Source organism: Macaca fascicularis, chromosome 1, assembly GCF_037993035.2.
Source record: "Macaca fascicularis isolate 582-1 chromosome 1, T2T-MFA8v1.1".
In the NCBI taxonomy this organism is placed as follows: domain Eukaryota; kingdom Metazoa; phylum Chordata; class Mammalia; order Primates; family Cercopithecidae; genus Macaca; species Macaca fascicularis.
The window spans coordinates 95,135,505-95,160,061 of NC_088375.1; positions in this window are offsets into that span (position 1 = coordinate 95,135,505).

A 24,557-nucleotide genomic window follows, 5' to 3' on the forward strand; every position below is an offset into this window, starting at 1 on the left:
TGAGGATATTTCCTTTTTCACCGTAGCCCTGTATGGGCTTCCAAATATCACATTGCCAATTCCACAAGAACTGTCTTAGCGAAAGGCTTCTTGAGGGGAAAGCTGTAACTCTGTGAGATGATTTCACAGAACACAAAGAAGTTTCTCAGAAACCTTCTTTCTCTTTGTTATCGGAGGATATTTCCTTTGGCCCTATAGTCTTCAAAGGGATACGAAATATCTGTTCTCAGATTCCACAGAAATAAGGCTAGCAAAGAGATCCACGAAATACAGATGTAACTCTGTGAGATGAATTAACAGAACACTAAGCAGTTTCTCAGAAAGCTTCTTTCCAGATTTCATCTGAGGATATTTCCTTTTTCACCATAGCCCTCTATGGGCTTCCAAATATCACTTTTCAATTCCACAAGAACTGTCTTAGCGAAAGGCTTCTTGAGGGGAAAGCTGTAACTCTGTGAGATGATTTCACAGAACACAAAGAAGTTTCTCAGAAAGCTTCTTTCTCTTTTTTATCGGAGGATATTTCCTTTGTCCCTATAGTCTTCAAAGGAATCCGAAATATCTGTTCTCAGATTCCACAGAAATAAGGCTAGCAAAGAGATCCACGAAATATAGATGTAACTCTGTGAGATGAATTAACAGAACACTAAGCAGTTTCTCAGAAAGCTTCTTTCCAGATTTCATCTGAGGATATTTCCTTTTTCACCATAGCCCTCTATGGGCTTCCAAATATCACTTTTCCAATTCCACAAGAACTGTCTTAGCGAAAGGCTTCTTGAGGGGAAACCTGTAACTCTGTGAGATGATTTCACAGAACACAAAGTAGTTTCTCAGAAAACTTCTTTCTCTTTGTTATCGGAGGATATTTCCTTTGGCCCTATAGTCTTCAAAGGGATCCGAAATATCTGTTCTCAGATTCCACAGAAATAAGGCTAGCAAAGGGATCCACGAAATACAGATGTAATTCTGTGAGTGGAAGTCACACATCACAGATCAGTTTCTCAGAAAGCTTCTTTCCAGATTTCATCTGAGTTTATTTCCTTTTTCACCATAGCCCTCAATGGGCTTCCAAATATCACTTTGCCAATTCCACAAGAACTGTCTTAGCGAAAGGCTTCTTGAGGGGAAAGCTGTAACTTTGTGAGATGATTTCACAGAACACAAAGAAGTTTCTCAGAAAGCTTCTTTCTCTTTGTTATCGGAGGATATTTCCTTTCGCCCTATAGTCTTCAAAGGGATCCGAAATATCTGTTCTCAGATTCCACAGAAATAAGGCTAGCAAAGAGATCCACGAAATACCGATGTAACTCTGTGAGATGAATTAACAGAACACTAAGCAGTTTCTCAGAAAGCTTCTTTCCAGATTTCATCTGAGGATATTTCCTTTTTCACCATAGCCCTCTATGGGCTTCCAAATATCACTTTGCCAATTCCACAAGAACTGTCTTAGCGAAAGTCTTCTTGAGGGGAAAGCTGTAACTCTGTGAGATGATTTCACAGAACACAAAGAAGTTTCTCAGAAAGCTTCTTTCTCTTTGTTAACGGAGGATATTTCCTTTGGCCCTATAGTCTTCAAAGGGATCCAAAATATCTGATCTCAGATTCCACAGAAATAAGGCTAGCAAAGAGATCCACGAAATACAGATGTAACTCTGTGAGATGAATTAACAGAACACTAAGCAGTTTCTCCAAAAGCTTCTTTCCAGATTTCATCTGAGGATATTTCCTTTTTCACCACAGCCCTCTATGGGCTTCCAAATATCACTTTGCCAATTCCACAAGAACTGTCCTAGCGAAAGGCTGCTTGAGGGGAAAGCTGTAACTCTGTGAGATGATTTCACAGAACAGAAAGAAGTTTCTCAGAAAGCTTCTTTCTCTTTGTTATCGGAGGATATTTCCTTTGGCCCTATAGTCTTCAAAGGGATCCGAAATATCTGTTCTCAGATTCCACAGAAATAAGGCTAGCAAAGAGATCCTCGAAATACAGATGAAACTCTGTGAGATGAATTAACAGAACACTAAGCAGTTTCTCAGAAAGCTTCTTTCCAGATTTCATCTGAGGATATTTCCTTTTTCACCATAGCCCTCTATGGGCTTCCAAATATCACTTTGCCAATTCCACAAGAACTGTCTTAGCGAAAGGCTTCTTGAGGGGAAAGCTGTAACTCTGTGAGATGATTTCACAGAACACAAAGAAGTTTCTCAGAAAGCTTCTTTCTCTTTGTTATCGGAGGATATTTCCTTTGGCCCTACAGTCTTCAAAGGGATCCGAAATATCTGTTCTCAGATTCCACAGAAATAAGGCTAGCAAAGAGATCCACGAAATACACATGTAACTCTGTGAGATGAATTAACAGAACACTAAGCAGTTTCTCAGAAAGCTTCTTTCCGGATTTCATCTGTGGATATTTCCTTTTTCACCATAGCCCTCTATGGGCTTCCAAATATCACTTTGCCAATTCCACAAGAACTGCTTAGCGAAAGGCTTCTTGAGGGGAAAGCTGTAACTCTGGGAGATGATTTCACAGAACACAAAGAAGTTTCTCAGAAAGCTTCTTTCTCTTTGTTATCGGAGGATATTTCCTTTGGCCCTATAGTCTTCAAAGGGATCCGAAATATCTGTTCTCAGATTCCACAGAAATAAGGCTAGCAAAGAGATCCACGAAATACAGATGTAACTCTGTGAGATGAATTCACAGAACACTAAGCAGTTTCTCAGAAATCTTCTTTCGAGATTTCATCTGAGGATATTTCCTTTTTCACCATAGCCCTCTATGGGCTTCGAAATATCACTTAGCCAATTCCACAAGAACTGTCTTTGCGAAAGGCTTCTTTAGGGGAAAGCTGTAACCTTGTGAGATGATTTCACAGAACCAAAAAAAGTTCTCAGAAAGCTTTTTTCTCTTTGTTATCGGACGATATTTCCTTTGGCTATATAATCTTCAAAGGGATCCGAAATATCTGTTCTCAGATTCCACAATAATACGGCTAGCGAAGAGATCCACGAAATAGAGATGTAAAACTGTGAGTGGAAGTCACACATCACAGAGCAGTTTCTCAGAAGGCTTCTTTCCAGATTTCATCTGAGGATATTTCCTTTTTCACCATAGCCCTCTAAGGGCTTCCAAATATCACTTTGCCAATTCCACAAGAACTGTCTTAGCGAAAGGCGTCTTGAGGGGAAAGCTGTAAATCTGTGAGATGATTTCACAGAACACAAAGAAGTTTCTCAGAAAGCTTCTTTCTCTTTGTTATCGGATGATATTTCCTTTGGCCCTATAGTCTTCAAAGGGATCCGAAATATCTGTTCTCAGATTCCACAGAAATAAGGCTAGCAAAGAGATCCACGAAATACAGATGTAACTCTGTGAGTGGAAGTCACACATCACAGATCAGTTTCTCTGAAAGCTTCTTTCCAGATTTCATCTGAGGATATTTCCTTTTTCACCATAGCCCTCTAAGGGCTTCCAAATATCACTTTGCCAATTCCACAAGAACTGTCTTAGCGAAAGGCTTCTTGAGGGGAAAGCTTTAACTCTGTGAGATGATTTCACAGAACACAAAGAAGTTTATCGGAAAGCTTCTTTCTCTTTGTTATCGGAGGATATTTCCTTTGGCCCTATAGTCTTCAAAGGGATCCGAAATATCTGTTCTCAGATTCCACAGAAATAAGGCTAGCAAAGAGATCCACGAAATACAGATGTAACTCTGTGAGATGAATTAACAGAACACTAAGCAGTTTCTCAGAAAGCTTCTTTCCAGATTTCATCTGAGGATATTTCCTTTTTCACCATAGCCCTCTATGGGCTTCCAAATATCACTTTGCCAATTCCACAAGAACTGTCTTAGCGAAAGGCTTCTTGAGGGGAAAGCTGTAACTCTGTGAGATGATTCCACAGAACACAAAGAAGTTTATCAGAAAGCTTCTTTCTCTTTGTTATCGCAGGATATTTCCTTTGGCCCTATAGTCTTCAAAGGGATCCGAAATATCTGTTCTCAGATTCCACAGAAATAAGGCTAGCAAAGAGATCCACGAAATACAGATGTAACTCTGTGAGATGAATTAAGTGAACACTAAGCAGTTTCTCAGAAAGCTTCTTTCCAGATTTCATCTGAGGATATTTCCTTTTTCACCGTAGCCCTGTATGGGCTTCCAAATATCACATTGCCAATTCCACAAGAACTGTCTTCGCGAAAGGCTTCTTGAGAGGAAAGCTGTAACTCTGTGAGATGATTTCACAGAACACAAGGAAGTTTCTTAGAAAGTTTCTTTCTCTTTGTTATCGGAGGATATTTCCTTTGGCCCTAAAGTCTTCAAAGGGATCCGAAATATCTGTTCTCAGATTCCACAGAAATAAGTCTAGCAAAGAGATCCACGAAATAAAGATGTAACTCTGTGAGATGAATTAAGAGAACACTAAGCAGTTTCTCAGAAAGCTTCTTTCCAGATTTCATCTGAGGATATTTCCTTTTTCACCATAGCCCTCTTTGGGCTTCCAAATATCACTTTGCCAATTCCACAAGAACTGTCTTAGCGAAAGGCTTCTTGAGGGGAAAGCTGTAACTCTGTGAGATGATTTCACAGAACACAAAGAAGTTTCTCAGAAAGCTTCTTTCTCTTTGTTATCGGAGGAGATTTCCTTTGGCCCTATAGTCTTCAAAGTGATCCGAAATATCTGTTCTCAGATTCCACAGAAATAAGGCTAGCAAAGAGATCCACGAAATACAGATGTAACTCTGTGAGATGAATTAAGAGAACACTAAGCAGTTTCTCAGAAAGCTTCTTTCCAGATTTCATCTGAGGATATTTCCTTTTTCACCATAGCCCTCTATGGGCTTCCAAATATCACTTTGCCAATTCCACAAGAACTGTCTTAGCGAAATGCTTCTTGAGGGGATAGCTGTAACTCTGTGAGATGATTTCACAGAACACAAAGAAGTTTCTCAGAAAGCTTCTTTCTCTTTGTTATCGGAGGATATTTCCTTTGGCCCTATAGTCTTCAAAGGGATCCGAAATATCTGTTCTCAGATTCCACAGAAATAAGGCTAGCAAAGAGATCCACGAAATACAGATGTAACTCTGTGAGTGGAAGTCACACATCACAGAGCAGTTTCTCAGAAAGCTTTTTTCCAAATTCCATCTGAGGATAGTTCCTTTTTCACCATAGCCCTCTAAGGGCTTCCAAATATCACTTTGCCAATTCCACAAGAACTATCTTAGCGAAAGGCTTCTTGAGGGGAAAGCTTTAACTCTGTGAGATGATTTCACAGAACACAAAGAAGTTTCTCAGAAAGCTTCTTTCTCTTTGTTATCGCAGGATATTTCCTTTGGCCCTATAGTCTTCAAAGGGATCCGAAATATCTGTTCTCAGATTCCACAGAAATAAGGCTAGCAAAGAGATCCACGAAATACAGATGTAACTCTGTGAGATGAATTAACAGAACACTAAGCAGTTTCTCAGAAAGCTTCTTTCCAGATTTCATCTGAGGATATTTCCTTTTTCACCATAGACCTCTAGGGGGTCCAAATATCACTTGCCAATTCCACAAGAACTGTCTTAGCGAAAGGCTTCTTGAGGGGAAAGCTGTAACTCTGTGAGATGATTTCACAGAACACAAAGAAGTTTCTCAGAAAGCTTCTTTCTCTTTGTTATCGGATGATATTTCCTTTGGCCCTATAGTCTTCAAAGGGATCCGAAATATCTGTTCTCAGATTCCACAGAAATAAGGCTGGCAAAGAGATCCACGAAATACAGATGTATCTCTGTGAGTGGAAGTCACATATCACAGAGCAGTTTCTCCGAAAGCTTCTTTCCAGATTTCATCTGAGGATATTTCCTTTTTCAAAATAGCCCTCTATGGGCTTCCAAATATCACTTTGCCAATTCCACAAGAACTGTCTTAGCGAAAGGCTTCTTGAGGGGAAAGCTGTAACTCTGTGAGATGATTTCACAGAACACTAAGAAGTTTCTCAGAAAGATTCTTTCCCTTTGTTATCGGAGGATATTTCCTTTGGCCCTATAGTCTTCAAAGGGATCCGAAATATCTGTTCTCAGATTCCACAGAAATAAGGCTAGCAAAGAGATCCTCGAAATACAGATGTAACTCTGTGAGATGAATTAACAGAACACTAAGCAGTTTCTCAGAAATCTTCTTTCCAGATTTCATCTGAGGATATTTCCTTTTTCACCATAGCCCTCTATGGGCTTCCAAATATCACTTTGCCAATTCCACAAGAACTGTCTTAGCGAAAGGCTTCTTGAGGGGAAAGCTGTAACTCTGTGAGACGATTTCACAGAACACAAAGAACTTTCTGAGAAAGCTTCTTTCTCTTTGTTATTCGAGGATATTTCCTTTGGCACTATAGTCTTCAAAGGGATCCGAAATATCTGTTCTCAGATTCGACAGAAATAAGGCTAGCAAAGAGATCCACGAAATACAGCTGTAACTCTGTTAGATGAATTAACAGAACACTAAGTAGTTTCTCAGAAAGCTTCTTTCCATATGTCATCTGAGGATATTTACTTTTTCACCATAGCCCTCTATGGGCTTCCAAATATCACTTTGCCAATTCCACAAGAACTGTCTTAGCGAAAGGCTTCCTGAGGGGAAAGCTGTAACTCTGTGAGATGATTTCACAGAACACAAAGAAGTATCTCAGAAAGCTTCTTTGTCTTTGTTATCGGAGGATATTTCCTTTGGCCCTATAGTCTTCAAAGGGATCCCAAATATCTGTTCTCAGATTCCACAGAAATAAGGCTAGCAAAGAGATCCTCGAAATACAGATGTAACTCTGTGAGATGAATTAAGAGAACACTAAGCAGTTTCTCAGAAAGCTTCTTTCCAGATTTCATCTGAGGATATTTCCTTTTTCACCATAGCCCTCTATGGGCTTCGAAATATCACTTTGCCAATTCCACAAGAACTGTCTTAGCGAAAGGCCTCTTGAGGGGGAAGCTGTAACTCTGTGAGATGATTTCACAGAACACAAAGAAGTTTCTCAGAAAGCTTCTTTCCCTTTGTTATCGGAGGATATTTCCTTTGGCCCTATAGTCTTCCAAGGGATCCGAAATATCTGTTCTCAGATTCCACAGAAATAAGGCTAGCAAAGAGATCCTCGAAATACAGATGTAACTCTGTGAGATGAATTAAGAGAACACTAAGCAGTTTCTCAGAAAGCTTCTTTCCAGATTTCATCTGAGGATATTTCCTTTTTCACCACAGCCCTCTATGGGCTTCCAAATATCACTTTGCCAATTCCACAAGAACTGTCTTAGCGAAAGGCTTCTTGAGGGGAAAGCTGTAACTCTGTGAGATGATTTCACAGAACACAAAGAAGTTTCTCAGAAAGCTTCTTTCTCTTTGTTATCTGAGGACATTTCCTTTGGCCCTGTAGTCTTCAAAGGGATCCGAAATATCTGTTATCAGATTCCACAGAAATAAGGCTGGCAAAGAGATCCACGAAATACAGATGTATCTCTGTGAGTGGAAGTCACATATCACAGAGCAGTTTCTCCGAAAGCTTCTTTCCAGATTTCTTCTGAGGATATTTCCTTTTTCAAAATAGCCCTCTATGGGCTTCCAAATATCACCTGCCAATTCCACAAGAACTGTCTTAGCGAAAGGCTTCTTGAGGGGAAAGCTGTAACTCTGTGAGATGATTTCACAGAACACAAAGAAGTTTCTCAGAAAGATTCTTTCCCTTTGTTATCGGAGGATATTTCCTTTGGCCCTATAGTCTTCAAAGGGATCCGAAATATCTGTTCTCAGATTCCACAGAAATAAGGCTAGCAGAGAGATCCTCGAAATACAGATGTAACTCTGTGAGATGAATTAACAGAACACTAAGCAGTTTCTCAGAAATCTTCTTTCCAGATTTCATCTGAGGATATTTCCTTTTTCACCATAGCCCTCTATGGGCTTCCAAATATCACTTTGCCAATTCCACAAGAACTGTCTTAGCGAAAGGCTTCTTGAGGGGAAAGCTGTAACTCTGTGAGATGATTTCACAGAACACAAAGAACTTTCTGAGAAAGCTTCTTTCTCTTTGTTATTCGAGGATATTTCCTTTGGCACTATAGTCTTCAAAGGGATCCGAAATATCTGTTCTCAGATTCGACAGAAATAAGGCTAGCAAAGAGATCCACGAAATACAGCTGTAACTCTGTTAGATGAATTAACAGAACACTAAGAAGTTTCTCAGAAAGCTTCTTTCCATATGTCATCTGAGGATATTTCCTTTTTCACCATAGCCCTCTATGGGCTTCCAAATATCACTTTGCCAATTCCACAAGAACTGTCTTAGCGAAAGGCTTCCTGAGGGGAAAGCTGTAACTCTGTGAGATGATTTCACAGAACACAAAGAAGTATCTCAGAAAGCTTCTTTCTCTTTGTTATCGGAGGATATTTCCTTTGGCCCTATAGTCTTCAAAGGGATCCGAAATATCTGTTCTCAGATTCCACAGAAATAAGGCTAGCAAAGAGATCCTCGAAATACAGATGTAACTCTGTGAGATGAATTAAGAGAACACTAAGCAGTTTCTCAGAAACCTTCTTTCCAGATTTCATCTGAGGATATTTCCTTTTTCACCATAGCCCTCTATGGGCTTCGAAATATCACTTTGCCAATTCCACAAGAACTGTCTTAGCGAAAGGCCTCTTGAGGGGGAAGCTGTAACTCTGTGAGATGATTTCAGAGAACACAAAGAAGTTTCTCAGAAAGCTTCTTTCCCTTTGTTATCGGAGGATATTTCCTTTGGCCCTATAGTCTTCCAAGGGATCCGAAATATCTGTTCTCAGATTCCACAGAAATAAGGCTAGCAAAGAGATCCTTGAAATACAGATGTAACTCTGTGAGATGAATTAAGAGAACACTAAGCAGTTTCTCAGAAAGCTTCTTTCCAGATTTCATCTGAGGATATTTCCTTTTTCACCACAGCCCTCTATGGGCTTCCAAATATCACTTTGCCAATTCCACAAGAACTGTCTTAGCGAAAGGCTTCTTGAGGGGAAAGCTGTAACTCTGTGAGATGATTTCACAGAACACAAAGAACTTTCTCAGAAAGCTTCTTTCTCTTTGTTATTCGAGGATATTTCCTTTGGCACTATAGTCTTCAAAGGGATCCGAAATATCTGTTCTCAGATTCCACAGAAATAAGGCTAGCAAAGAGATGCACGAAATACAGCTGTAACTCTGTGAGATGAATTAACAGAACACTAAGCAGTTTCTCAGAAAGCTTCTTTCCAGATTTCATCTGAGGATATTTCCTTTTTCACCATACCCCTCTATGGGCTTCCAAATATCACTTTGCCAATTCCACAACAACTGTCTTAGCGAAAGGCTTCTTGAGGGGAAAGCTGTAACTCTGTGAGATGATTTCACAGAACACAAAGAAGTATCTCAGAAAGCTTCTTTCTCTTTGTTAACGGAGGATATTTCCTTTGGCCCTATAGTCTTCAAAGGGATCCGAAATATCTGTTCTCAGATTCCACAGAAATAAGGCTAGCAAAGAGATCCTGGAAATACAGATGTAACTCTGTGAGATGAATTAAGAGAACACTAAGCAGTTTCTCCGAAAGCTTCTTTCCAGATTTCATCTGAGGATTTTTCCTTTTTCACCTTAGCCCTCTATGGGCTTCGAAATATCACTTTGCCAATTCCACAAGAACTGTCTTAGCGAAAGGCTTCTTGAGGGGGAAGCTGTAACTCTGTGAGATGATTTCACAGAACACAAAGAAGTTTCTCAGAAAGCTTCTTTCTCTTTGTTATCGGAGGATATTTCCTTTGGCCCTATAGTCTTCCAAGGGATCCGAAATATCTGTTCTCAGATTCCACAGAAATAAGGCTAGCAAAGAGATCCACGAAATACAGATATAACTCTGTGAGATGAATTCACAGAACACTAAGCAGTTTCTCCGAAAACTTCTTTCCAGATTTCATCTGAGGATATTTCCTTTTTCACCATAGCCCTCTATGGGCTTCAAATATCACTTTGCCAATTCCACAAGAACTGTCTTAGCGAAAGGCTTCTTGAGAGGAAAGCTGTAACTCTGTGAGATGATTTCACAGATCACAAAGAAGTTTCTCAGAAAGCTTCTTTCTCTTTGTTATCGGAGGATATTTCCCTTGGCCCTATAGTCTTCAAATGGATCCGAAATATCTGTTCTCAGATTCCACAGAAATAAGGCTAGCAAAGAGATCCACGAAATACAGATGTAACTCTGTGAGTGGAAGTCACACATCACAGAGCAGTTTCTCAGAAAGCTTCTTTGCAGATTTCATCTGAGGATATTTCCTTTTTCACCATAGCCCTCTAAGGGCTTCCAAATATCACTTTGCCAATTCCACAAGAACTGTCTTAGCGAAAGGCTTCTTGAGGGGAAAGCTTTAACTCTGTGAGATGATTTCACAGAACACAAAGAAGTTTATCAGAAAGCTTCTTTCTCTTTGTTATCGGAGGATATTTCCTTTGGCCCTATAGTCTTCAAAGGGATCCGAAATATCTGTTCTCAGATTCCACAGAAATAAGGCTTGCAAAGAGATCCACGAAATACAGATGTAACTCTGTGAGATGAATTAACAGAACACTAAGCAGTTTCTCAGAAAGCTTCTTTCCAGATTTCATCTGAGGATATTTCCTTTTTCACCATAGCCCTCTATGGGCTTCCAAATATCACTTTGCCAATTCCACAAGAACTGTCTTAGCGAAAGGCTTCTTGAGGGGAGAGCTGTAACTCTGTGAGATGATTTCACAGAACACAAAGAAGTTTCTCAGAAAGCTTCTTTTTCTTTGTTATCGCAGGATATTTCCTTTGGCCCTATAGTCTTCAAAGGGATCCGAAATATCTGTTCTCAGATTCCACAGAAATAAGGCTAGCAAAGAGATCCACGAAATACAGATGTAACTCTGTGAGATGAATTAAGAGAACACTAAGCAGTTTCTCAGAAAGCTTCTTTCCAGATTTCATCTGAGGATATTTCCTTTTTCACCATAGCCCTCTATGGGCTTCCAAATATCACATTGCCAATTCTACAAGAACTGTCTTAGCGAAAGGCTTCTTGAGGGGGAAGCTGTAACTCTGTGAGATGATTTCACAGAACACAAAGAAGTTTCTCAGAAAGCTTCTTTCTCTTTTTTATCGGAGGATATTTCCTTTGGCCCTATAGTCTTCAAAGGGATCCGAAATATCTGTTCTCAGATTCCACAGAAATAAGGCTAGCAAGAGATCCACGAAATACAGATGTAACTCTGTGAGATGAATTCACAGAACACTAAGCAGTTTCTCCGAAAACTTCTTCCAGATTTCATCTGAGGATATTTCCTTTTTCAGCATAGCCCTCTATGGGCTTCAAATATCACTTTGCCAATTCCACAAGAACTGTCTTAGCGAAAGGCTTCTTGAGGGGAAAGCTGTAACTCTGTGAGATGATTTCACAGAACACAAAGAAGTTTCTCAGAAAGCTTCTTTCTCTTTGTTATCGGAGGATATTTCTCTTGGCCCCATAGTCTTCAAAGGGATCCGAAATATCTGTTCTCAGATTCCACAGAAATAAGGCTAGCAAAGAGATCCACGAAATACAGATGTAACTCTGTGAGTGGAAGTCACACATCACAGAGCAGTTTCTCAGAAAGCTTCTTTGCAGATTTCATCTGAGGATATTTCCTTTTTCACCATAGCCCTCTAAGGGCTTCCAAATATCACTTTGCCAATTCCACAAGAACTGTCTTAGCGAAAGGCTTCTTGAGGGGAAAGCTTTAACTCTGTGAGATGATTTCACAGAACACAAAGAAGTTTCTCAGAAAGCTTCTTTCTCTTTGTTATCGGAGGATATTTCCTTTGGCCCTATAGTCTTCAAAGGGATCCGAAATATCTGTTCTCAGATTCCACAGAAATAAGGCTAGCAAAGAGATCCACGAAATACAGATGTAACTCTGTGAGATGAATTAACAGAACACTAAGCAGTTTCTCAGAAAGCTTCTTTCCAGATTTCATCTCAGGATATTTCCTTTTTCACCATAGCCCTCTATGGGCTTCCAAATATCACTTTGCCAATTCCACAAGAACTGTCTTAGCGAAAGGCTTCTTGAGGGGAGAGCTGTAACTCTGTGAGATGATTTCACAGAACACAAAGAAGTTTCTCAGAAAGCTTCTTTTTCTTTGGTATCGCAGGATATTTCCTTTGGCCCTATAGTCTTCAAAGGGATCCGAAATATCTGTTCTCAGATTCCACAGAAATAAGACTAGCAAAGAGATCCACGAAATACAGATGTAACTCTGTGAGATGAATTAAGAGAACACTAAGCAGTTTCTCAGAAAGCTTCTTTCCAGATTTCATCTGAGGATATTTCCTTTTTCACCATAGCCCTCTATGGGCTTCCAAATATCACATTGCCAATTCCACAAGAACTGTCTTAGCGAAAGGCTTCTTGAGAGGAAAGCTGTAACTCTGTGAGATGATTTCTCAGAACACAAGGAAGTTTCTCAGAAAGTTTCTTTCTCTTTGTTATCGGAGGATATTTCCTTTGGCCCTATAGTCTTCCAAGGGATCCGAAATATCTGTTCTCAGATTCCACAGAAATAAGGCTAGCAAAGAGATCCACGAAATACAGATGTAACTCTGTGAGATGAATTAAGAGAACACTAAGCAGTTTCTCAGAAAGCTTCTTTCCAGATTTCATCTGAGGATATTTCCTTTTTCACCATAGCCCTCTATGGGCTTCCAAATATCACTTTGCCAATTCCACAAGAACTGTCTTAGCGAAAGGCTTCTTGAGGGGAAAGCTGTAACTCTGTGAGATGATTTCACAGAACACAAAGAAGTTTATCAGAAAGCTTCTTTCTCTTTGTTATCGGAGGATATTTCCTTTGGCCCTATAGTCTTCAAAGGGATCCGAAATATCTGTTCTCAGATTCCACAGAAATAAGGCTAGCAAAGAGATACACGAAATACAGATGTAACTCTGTGAGATGAATTAAGAGAACACTAAGCAGTTTCTCAGAAAGCTTCTTTCCAGATTTCATCTGAGGATATTTCCTTTTCCACCATAGCCCTCTATGGGCTTCCATATATCACTTTGCCAATTCCACAAGAACTGTCTTAGCGAAAGGCTTCTTGAGGGGAAAGCTGTAACTCTGTGAGATGATTTCACAGAACACAAAGAAGTTTCTAAGAAAGCTTCTTTCTCTTTGTTATCGGAGGATATTTCCTTTGGCCCTATAGTCTTCAAAGGGATCCGAAATATCTGTTCTCAGATTCCACAGAAATAAGGCTAGCAAAGAGATCCACGAAATACAGATGTAACTCTGTGAGTGGAAGTCACACATCACAGAGCAGTTTCTCAGAAAGCTTTTCTCCAGATTTCATCTGAGGATATTTCCTTTTTCACCATAGCCCTCTAAGGGCTTCCAAATATCACTTTGCCAATTCCAAAAGAACTGTCTTAGCGAAAGGCTTCTTGAGGGGAAAGCTTTAACTCTGTGAGATGATTTCACAGAACATAAAGAAGTTTATGAGAAAGCTTCTTTCTCTTTGTTATCGGAGGATATTTCCTTTGGCCCTATAGTCTTCAAAGGGATCCGAAATATCTGTTCTCAGATTCCACAGAAATAATGCTAGCAAAGAGATCCACGAAATACAGATGTAACTCTGTGAGATGAATTAACAGAACACTAAGCAGTTTCTCAGAAAGCTTCTTTCCAGATTTCATCTGAGGATATTTCCTTTTTCACCATAGCCCTCTATGGGCTTCCAAATATCACTTTGCCAATTCCACAAGAACTGTCTTAGAGAAAGGTTTCTTGAGGGGAAAGCTGTAACTCTGTGAGATGATTTCACAGAACACAAAGAAGTTTCTCATAAAGCATCTTTCTGTTTGATATCGCAGGATATTTCCTTTGGCCCTAGAGTCTTCAAAGGGATCCGAAATATCTGTTCTCAGATTCCACAGAAATAAGGCTAGCAAAGAGATCCAGGAAACACAGATGTAACTCTGTGAGATGAATTAAGAGAACACTAAGCAGTTTCTCAGAAAGCTTCTTTCCAGATTTCATCTGAGGATATTTCCTTTTTCACCATAGCCCTCTAAGGGCTTCCAAATACCACTTTGCCAATTCCACAAGAAATGTCTTAGCGAAAGGCTTCTTGAGGGGAAAGCTGTAACTCTGTGAGATGATTTCACAGAACACAAAGAAGTTTCTCAGAAAGCTTCTTTCTCTTTGTTATCGGAGGATATTTCCTTTGGCCCTTTAGTCTTCAAAGGGATCCGAAATATCTGTTCTCAGATTCCACTGAAATAAGACTAGCAAAGAGATCCACGAAATACAGATGTAACTCTGTGAGATGAATTAACAGAACACTAAGCAGTTTCTCAGAAAGCTTCTTTCCAGATTTCATCTGAGGATATTTCCTTTTTCACCATAGCCCTCTATGGGCTTCCAAATATCACTTTGCCAATTCCACAAGAACTGTCTAGCGAAAGGCTTCTTGAGAGGAAAGCTGTAACTCTGTGAGATGATTTCACAGAACACAAGGAAGTTTCTCAGAAAGTTTCTTTCTCTTTGTTATCGGAGGATATTTCCTTTGGCCCTATAGTCTTCAAATGCATCCGAAATATCTGTTCTCAGATTCCACAGAAATAAGGCTAGCAAAGAGATCCACGAAATACAGATGTAACTCTGTGAGATGAATTCACAGAACACTAAGCAGTTTCTCAGAAAGCTTCTTTCCAGATTTCATCTGAGGATATTTCCTTTTTCACCATAGCCCTCTATGGGCTGCCAAATATCACTTTGCCAATTCCACAAGAACTGTCTTAGCGAAAGGCTTCTTGAGGGGAAAGCTGTAACTCTGTGAGATGATTTCACAGAACACAAAGAAGTTTCTCAGAAAGCTTCTTTCTCTTTGTTATCGGAGGATATTTCCTTTGGCCCTATAGTCTTCAAAGGGATCCGAAATATCTGTTCTCAGATTCCACAGAAATAAGGCTAGCAAAGAGATCCACGACATACAGATGTAACTCTGTGAGTGGAAGTCACACATCACAGAGCAGTTTCTCAGAAAGCTTCTTTCCAGATTTCATCTGAGGATATTTCCTTTTTCACCATAGCCCTCTATGGGCTTCCAAATATCACTTTGCCAATTCCACAAGAACTGTCTTAGCGAAAGGCTTCTTGAGGGGAAAGCTGTAACTCTGTGAGATGATTTCACAGAACACAAAGAAGTTTCTCAGAAAGCTTCTTTCTCTTGGTTATCAGAGGACATTTCCTTTGGCCCTATAGTCTTCAAAGGGATCCGAAATATCTGTTCTCAGATTCCACAGAAATAAGGCTAGCAAAGAGATCCACGAAATACAGATGTAACTCTGTGAGTGGAAGTCACACATCACAGAGTAGTTTCTCAGAAAGCTTCTTTCCAGATTTCATCTGAGGATATTTCCTTTTTCACCATAGCCCTCTATGGGCTTCCAAATATCACTTTGCCAATTCCACAAGAACTGTCTTAGTGAAAGGCTTCTTGAGGGGAAAGCTGTAACTCTGTGAGATGATTTCACAGAACACAAAGAACTTTCTGAGAAAGCTTCTTTCTTTTTGTTATTCGAGGATATTTCCTTTGGCACTATAGTCTTCAAAGGGATCCGAAATATCTGTTCTCAGATTCCACAGAAATAAGGCTAGCAAAGAGATCCACGAAATACAGCTGTAACTCTGTGAGATGAATTAACAGAACACTAAGCAGTTTCTCAGAAAGCTTCTTTCCATATTTCATCTGAGGATATTTCCTTTTTCACCATAGCCCTCTATGGGATTCCAAATATCACTTTGAAAATTCCACAAGAACTGTCTTAGAGAAAGGCTTCTTGAGGGGAAAGCTGTAACTCTGTGAGATGATTTCACAGAACACAAAGAAGTATCTCAGAAAGCTTCTTTCTCTTTGTAATCGGAGGATATTTCCTTTGGCCCTATAGTCTTCAAAGGGATCCGAAATATCTGTTCTCAGATTCCACAGAAATAAGGCTAGCAAAGAGATCCTCGAAATACAGATGTAATTCTGTGAGATGAATTAAGAGAACACTAAGCAGTTTCTCAGAAAGCTTCTTTCCAGATTTCATCTGAGGATATTTCCTTTTTCACCATAGCCCTCTATGGGCTTCGAAATATCACTTTGCCAATTCCACAAGAACTGTCTTAGCGAAAGGCTTCTTGAGGGGGAAGCTGTAACTCTGTGAGATGATTTCACAAAACAGAAAGAAGTTTCTCAGAAAGCTTCTTTCTCTTTGTTATCGGAGGATATTTCCCTTGGCCCTATAGTCTTCCAAGGGATCCGAAATATCTGTTCTCAGATTCCACAGAAATAAGGCTAGCAAAGAGATCCTCGAAATACAGATGTAACTCTGTGAGATGAATTAAGAGAACACTAAGCAGTTTATCAGAAAGCTTCTTTCCAGATTTCATCTGAGGATATTTCCTTTTTCACCACAGCCCTCTATGGGCTTCCAAATATCACTTTGCCAATTCCACAAGAACTGTCTTAGCGAAAGGCTTCTTGAGGGGAAAGCTGTAACTCTGTGAGATGATTTCACAGAACACAAAGAACTTTCTCAGAAACCTTCTTTCTCTTTGTTATTCGAGGATATTTCCTTTGGCACTATAGTCTTCAAAGGGATCCGAAATATCTGTTCTCAGATTCCACAGAAATAAGGCTAGCAAAGAGATCCACGAAATACAGCTGTAACTCTGTGAGATGAATTAACAGAACACTAAGCAGTTTCTCAGAAAGCTTCTTTCCAGATTTCATCTGAGGATATTTCCTTTTTCACCATAGCCCTCTATGGGCTTCCAAATATCACTTTGCCAATTCCACAAGAACTGTCTTAGCGAAAGGCTTATTGAGGGGAAAGCTGTAACTCTGTGAGATGATTTCACAGAACACAAAGAAGTTTCTCAGAAAGCTTCTTTCTCTTTGTTATCGGAGGATATTTCCTTTGGCCCTATAGTCTTCAAAGGGATCCGAAATATCTGTTCTCAGATTCCACAGAAATAAGGCTAGCAAAGAGATCCACGACATACAGATGTAACTCTGTGAGTGGAAGTCACACATCACAGAGCAGTTTCTCAGAAAGCTTCTTTCCAGATTTCATCTGAGGATATTTCCTTTTTCACCATAGCCCTCTATGGGCTTCCAAATATCACTTTGCCAATTCCACAAGAACTGTCTTAGCGAAAGGCTTCTTGAGGGGAAAGCTGTAACTCTGTGAGATGATTTCACAGAACACAAAGAAGTTTCTCAGAAATCTTCTTTCTCTTTGTTATCAGAGGACATTTCCTTTGGCCCTATAGTCTTCAAAGGGATCCGAAATATCTGTTCTCAGATTCCACAGAAATAAGGCTAGCAAAGAGATCCACGAAATACAGATGTAACTCTGTGAGTGGAAGTCACACATCACAGAGTAGTTTCTCAGAAAGCTTCTTTCCAGATTTCATCTGAGGATATTTCCTTTTTCACCATAGCCCTCTATGGGCTTCCAAATATCACTTTGCCAATTCCACAAGAACTGTCTTAGCGAAAGGCTTCTTGAGGGGAAAGCTGTAACTCTGTGAGATGATTTCACAGAACACAAAGAACTTTCTGAGAAAGCTTCTTTCTCTTTGTTATTCGAGGATATTTCCTTTGGCACTATAGTCTTCAAAGGGATCCGAAATATCTGTTCTCAGATTCGACAGAAATAAGGCTAGCAAAGAGATCCACGAAATACAGCTGTAACTCTGTGAGATGAATTAACAGAACACTAAGCAGTTTCTCAGAAAGCTTCTTTCCATATTTCATCTGAGGATATTTCCTTTTTCACCATAGCCCTCTATGGGTTTCCAAATATAACTTTGAAAATTCCACAAGAACTGTCTTAGAGAAAGGCTTCTTGAGGGGAAAGCTGTAACTCTGTCAGATGATTTCACAGAACATAAAGAAGTATCTCAGAAAGCTTCTTTCTCTTTGTAATCGGAGGATATTTCCTTTGGCCCTATAGTCTTCAAAGGGATCCGAAATATCTGTTCTCAGATTCCACAGAAATAAGGCTAGCAAAGAGATCCTCGAAATACAGATGTAATTCTGTGAGATGAATTAAGAGAACACTAAGCAGTTTCTCAGAAAGCTTCTTTCCAGATTTCATCTGAGGATATTTCCTTTTTCACCATAGCCCTCTATGGGCTTCGAAATAACACTTTGCCAATTCCACAAGAACTGTCTTAGCGAAAGGCTTCTTGAGGGGGAAGCTGTAACTCTGTGAGATGATTTCACAAAACACAAAGAAGTTTCTCAGAAAGCTTCTTTCTCTTTGTTATCGGAGGATATTTCCTTTGGCCCTATAGTCTTCCAAGGGATCCGAAATATCTGTTCTCAGATTCCACAGAAATAAGGCTAGCAAAGAGATCCTCGAAATACAGATGTAACTCTTTGAGATGAATTAAGAGAACACTAAGCAGTTTCTCAGAAAGCTTCTTTCCAGATTTCATCTGAGGATATTTCCTTTTTCACCATAGCCCTCTATGGGCTTCCAAATATCACTTTGCCAATTCCACAAGAACTGTCTTAGCGAAAGGCTTCTTGAGGGGAAAGCTGTAACTCTGTGAGATGATTTCACAGAACACAAAGAACTTTCTCAGAAACCTTCTTTCTCTTTGTTATTCGAGGATATTTCCTTTGGCACTATAGTCTTCAAAGGGATCCGAAATATCTGTTCTCAGATTCCACAGAAATAAGGCTAGCAAAGAGATCCACGAAATACAGATGTAACTCTTTGAGATGAATTAAGAGAACACTAAGCAGTTTCTCAGAAAGCTTCTTTCCAGATTTCATCTGAGGATATTTCCTTTTTCACCATAGCCCTCTATGGGCTTCGAAATATCACTTTGCCAATTCCACAAGAACTGTCTTAGCGAAAGGCTTCTTGAGGGGGAAGCTGTAACTCTGTGAGATGATTTCACAGAACACAAAGAAGTTTCTCAGAAAGCTTCTTTCTCTTTGTTATCGGAGGATATTTCCTTTGGCCCTATAGTCTTCCAAGGGATCCGAAATATCTGTTCTCAGATTCCACAGAAATAAGGCTAGCAAAGAGATCCTCGAAATACAGATGTAACTCTGTGAGATGAATTAAGAGAACACTAAGCAGTTTATCAGAAAGCTTCTTTCCAGATTTCATCTGAGGATATTTCCTTTTTCACCATAGCCCTCTATGGGCTTCCAAATATCACTTTGCCAATTCCACAAGATCTGTCTTAGCGAAAGGCTTCTTGAGGGGAAAGCTGTAACTCTGTGAGATGATTTCACAGAACACAAAGAACTTTCTCAGAAAGCTTCTTTCTCTTTGTTATTCGAGGATATTTCCTTTGGCACTATAGTCTTCAAAGGGATCCGAAATATCTGTTCTCAGATTCCACAGAAATAAGGCTAGCAAAGAGATCCACGAAATACAGCTGTAACTCTGTGAGATGAATTAACAGAACACTAAGCAGTTTCTCAGAAAGCTTCTTTCCAGATTTCATCTGAGGATATTTCCTTTTTCACCATAGCCCTCTATGGGCTTCGAAATATCACTTTGCCAATTCCACAAGAACTGTCTTAGCGAAAGGCTTCTTGAGGGGGAAGCTGTAACTCTGTGAGATGATTTCACAGAACACAAAGAAGTTTCTCAGAAAGCTTCTTTCTCTTTGTTATCGGAGGATATTTCCTTTGGCCCTATAGTCTTCAAAGGGATCCGAAATATCTGTTCTCAGATTCCACAGAAATAAGGCTAGCAAACAGATCCACGAAATACAGATGTAACTCTGTGAGATGAATTCACAGAACACTAAGCAGTTTCTCAGAAAGCTTCTTTCCAGATTTCATCTGAGGATATTTCCTTTTTCACCATAGCCCTCTAGGGGTTGCAAATATCACTTTGCCAATTCCACAAGAACTGTCTTAGCGAAAGGCTTCTTGAGGGGAAAGCTGTAACTCTGTGAGATGATTTCACAGAACACAAAGAACTTTCTCAGAAACCTTCTTTCTCTTTGTTATTCGAGGATATTTCCTTTGGCACTATAGTCTTCAAAGGGATCCGAAATATCTGTTCTCAGATTCCACAGAAATAAGGCTAGCAAAGAGATCCACGAAATACAGCTGTAACTCTGTGAGATGAATTAACAGAACACTAAGCAGTTTCTCAGAAAGCTTCTTTCCAGATTTCATCTGAGGATATTTCCTTTTTCACCATAGCCCTCTATGGGCTTACAAATATCACTTTGCCAATTCCACAAGAACTGTCTTAGCGAAAGGCTTCTTGAGGGGAAAGCTGTAACTCTGTGAGATGATTTCACAGAACACAAAGAAGTATCTCAGAAAGCTTCTTTCTCTTTGTTATCGGAGGATATTTCCTTTGGCCCTATAGTCTTCAAAGGGATCCGAAATATCTGTTCTCAGATTCCACAGAAATAAGGCTAGCAAAGAGATCCTCGAAATACAAATGTAACTCTGTGAGATGAATTAAGAGAACACTAAGCAGTTTCTCAGAAAGCTTCTTTCCAGATTTCATCTGAGGATATTTCCTTTTTCACCATAGCCCTCTATGGGCTTCGAAATATCACTTTGCCAATTCCACAAGAACTGTCTTAGCGAAAGGCTTCTTGAGGGGGAAGCTGTAACTCTGTGAGATGATTTCACAGAACACAAAGAAGTTTCTCAGAAAGCTTCTTTCTCTTTGTTATCGGAGGATATTTCCTTTGGCCCTATAGTCTTCCAAGGAATCCGAAATATCTGTTCTCAGATTCCACAGAAATAAGGCTAGCAAAGAGATCCTCGAAATACAGATGTAACTCTGTGAGATGAATTAAGAGAACACTAAGCAGTATATCAGAAAGCTTCTTTCCAGATTTCATCTGAGGATATTTCCTTTTTCACCATAGCCCTCTATGGGCTTCCAAATATCACTTTGCCAATTCCACAAGATCTGTCTTAGCGAAAGGCTTCTTGAGGGGAAAGCTGTAACTCTGTGAGATGATTTCACAGAACACAAAGAACTTTCTCAGAAAGCTTCTTTCTCTTTGTTATTCGAGGATATTTCCTTTGGCACTATAGTCTTCAAAGGGATCCGAAATATCTGTTCTCAGATTCGACAGAAATAAGGCTAGCAAAGAGATCCACGAAATACAGCTGTAACTCTGTGAGATGAATTAACAGAACACTAAGCAGTTTCTCAGAAAGCTTCTTTCCAGATTTCATCTGAGGATATTTCCTTTTTCACCATAGCCCTCTATGGGCTTCGAAATATCACTTTGCCAATTCCACAAGAACTGTCTTAGCGAAAGGCTTCTTGAGGGGGAAGCTGTAACTCTGTGAGATGATTTCACAGAACACAAAGAAGTTTCTCAGAAAGCTTCTTTCTCTTTGTTATCGGAGGATATTTCCTTTGGCCCTATAGTCTTCAAAGGGATCCGAAATATCTGTTCTCAGATTCCACAGAAATAAGGCTAGCAAACAGATCCACGAAATACAGATGTAACTCTGTGAGATGAATTCACAGAACACTAAGCAGTTTCTCAGAAAGCTTCTTTCCAGATTTCATCTGAGGATATTTCCTTTTTCACCATAGCCCTCTAGGGGTTGCAAATATCACTTTCCCAATTCCACAAGAACTGTCTTAGCGAAAGGCTTCTTGAGGGGAAAGCTGTAACTCTGTGAGATGATTTCACAGTACACAAAGAAGTTTCTCAGAAAGCTTCTTTCTCTTTGTTATTCGAGGATATTTCCTTTGGCACTATAGTCTTCAAAGGGATCCGAAATATCTGTTCTCAGATTCCACAGAAATAAGGCTAGCAAAGAGATCCACGAAATACAGCTGTAACTCTGTGAGATGAATTAACAGAACACTAAGCAGTTTCTCAGAAAGCTTCTTTCCAGATTTCATCTGCGGATATTTCCTTTTTCACCATAGCCCTCTATGGGCTGCCAAATATCACTTTGCCAATTCCACAAGAACTGTCTTAGCGAAAGGCTTCTTGAGGGGAAAGCTGTAACTCTGTGAGATGATTTCACAGAACACAAAGAAGTATCTCAGAAAGCTTCTTTCTCTTTGTTAACGCAGGATATTTCCTTTGGCCCTATAGTCTTCAAAGGGATCCGAAATATCTGTTCTCAGATTCCACAGAAATAAGGCTAGCAAAGAGATCCTGGAAATACAGATGTAACTCTGTGAGATGAATTAAGAGAACACTAAGCAGTTTCTCAGAAAGCTTCTTTCCACATTTCATCTGAGGATATTTCCTTTTTCACCATAGCCCTCTATGGGCTTCGAAATATCACTTTGCCAATTCCACAAGAACTGTCTTAGCGAAAGGCTTCTTGAGGGGGAAGCTGTAACTCTGTGAGATGATTTCACAGAACACAAAGAAGTTTCTCAGAAAGCTTCTTTCTCTTTGTTATCGGAGGATATTTCCTTTGGCCCTATAGTCTTCCAAGGGATCCGAAATATCTGTTCGCAGATTCCACAGAAATAAGGCTAGCAAAGAGATCCACGAAATACAGATGTAACTCTGTGAGTGGAAGTCACACATCACAGAGCAGTTTCTCAGAAAACTTCTTTGCAGATTTCTTCTGAGGATATTTCCTTTTTCACCATAGCCCTCTAAGGGCTTCCAAATATCACTTTGCCAATTCCACAAGAACTGTCTTAGCGAAAGGCTTCTTCAGGGGAAAGCTTTAACTCTGTGAGATGATTTCACAGAACACAAAGAAGTTTCTCAGAAAGCTTCTTTCTCTTTGTTATCGGAGGATATTTCCTTTGGCCCTATAGTCTTCAAAGGGATCCGAAATATCTGTTCTCAGATTCCACAGAAATAAGACTAGCAAAGAGATCCACGAAATACAGATGTAACTCTGTGATATGAATTAACTGAACAGTAAGCAGTTTCTCAGAAAGCTTCTTTCCAGATTTCATCTGAGGATATTTCCTTTTTCACCATAGCCCTCTATGGGCTTCCAAATATCACATTGCCAATTCCACAAGAACTGTCTTACGGAAAGGCTTCTTGAGGGGGAAGCTGTAACTCTGTGAGATGATTTCACAGAACACAAAGAAGTTTCTCAGAAAGCTTCTGTTTCTTTGTTATCGGAGGATATTTCCTTTGGCCCTATAGCCTTCCAAGGGATCCGAAGAATCTGTTCTCAGATTCCACAGAAATAAGGCTAGCAAAGAGATCCACGAAATAAAGATGTAACTCTGTGAGGTGAATTCACAGAACACTAAGCAGTTTCTCCGAAAACTTCTTTCCAGATTTCATCTGAGGATATTTCCTTTTTCACCATAGCCCTCTATGGGCTTCAAATATCACTTTGCCAATTCCACAAGAACTGTCTTAGCGAAAGGCTTCTTGAGGGGAAAGCTGTAACTCTGTGAGATGATTTCACAGATCACAAAGAAGTTTCTCAGAAAGCTTCTTTCTCTTTGTTATCGGAGGATATTTCCCTTGGCCCTGTAGTCTTCAAATGGATCCGAAATATCTGTTCTCAGATTCCACAGAAATAAGGCTAGCAAAGAGATCCACGAAATACAGATGTAACTCTGTGAGTGGAAGTCACACATCACAGAGCAGTTTCTCAGAAAACTTCTTTGCAGATTTCTTCTGAGGATATTTCCTTTTTCACCATAGCCCTCTAAGGGCTTCCAAATATCACTTTGCCAATTCCACAAGAACTGTCTTAGCGAAAGGCTTCTTGAGGGGAAAGCTTTAACCTTGTGAGATGATTTCACAGAACACAAAGAAGTTTCTCAGAAAGCTTCTTTCTCTTTGTTATCGGAGGATATTTCCTTTGGCCCTATAGTCTTCAAAGGGATCCGAAATATCTGTTCTCAGATTCCACAGAAATAAGGCTAGCAAAGAGATCCACGAAATACAGATGTAACTCTGTGAGATGAATTAACAGAACACTAAGCAGTTTCTCAGAAAGCTTCTTTCCAGATTTCATCTGAGGATATTTCCTTTTTCACCATAGCCCTCTATGGGCTTCCAAATATCACTTTGCCAATTCCACAAGAACTGTCTTAGCGAAAGGCTTCTTGAGGGGAGAGCTGTAACTCTGTGAGATGATTTCACAGAACACAAACAAGTTTCTCAGAAAGCTTCTTTTTCTTTGTTATCGCAGGATATTTCCTTTGGCCCTATAGTCTTCAAAGGGATCCGAAATATCTGTTCTCAGATTCCACAGAAATAAGGCTAGCAAAGAGATCCACGAAATACAGATGTAACTCTGTGAGATGAATTAAGAGAACACTAAGCAGTTTCTCAGAAAGCTTCTTTCCAGATTTCATCTGAGGATATTTCCTTTTTCACCATAGCCCTCTATGGGCTTCCAAATATCACATTGCCAATTCCACAAGAACTGTCTTACCGAAAGGCTTCTTGAGGGGGAACCTGTAACTCTGTGAGATGATTTCACAGAACACAAAGAAGTTTCTCAGAAAGCTTCTGTTTCTTTGTTATCGGAGGATATTTCCTTTGGCCCTATAGTCTTCCAAGGGATCCGAAAT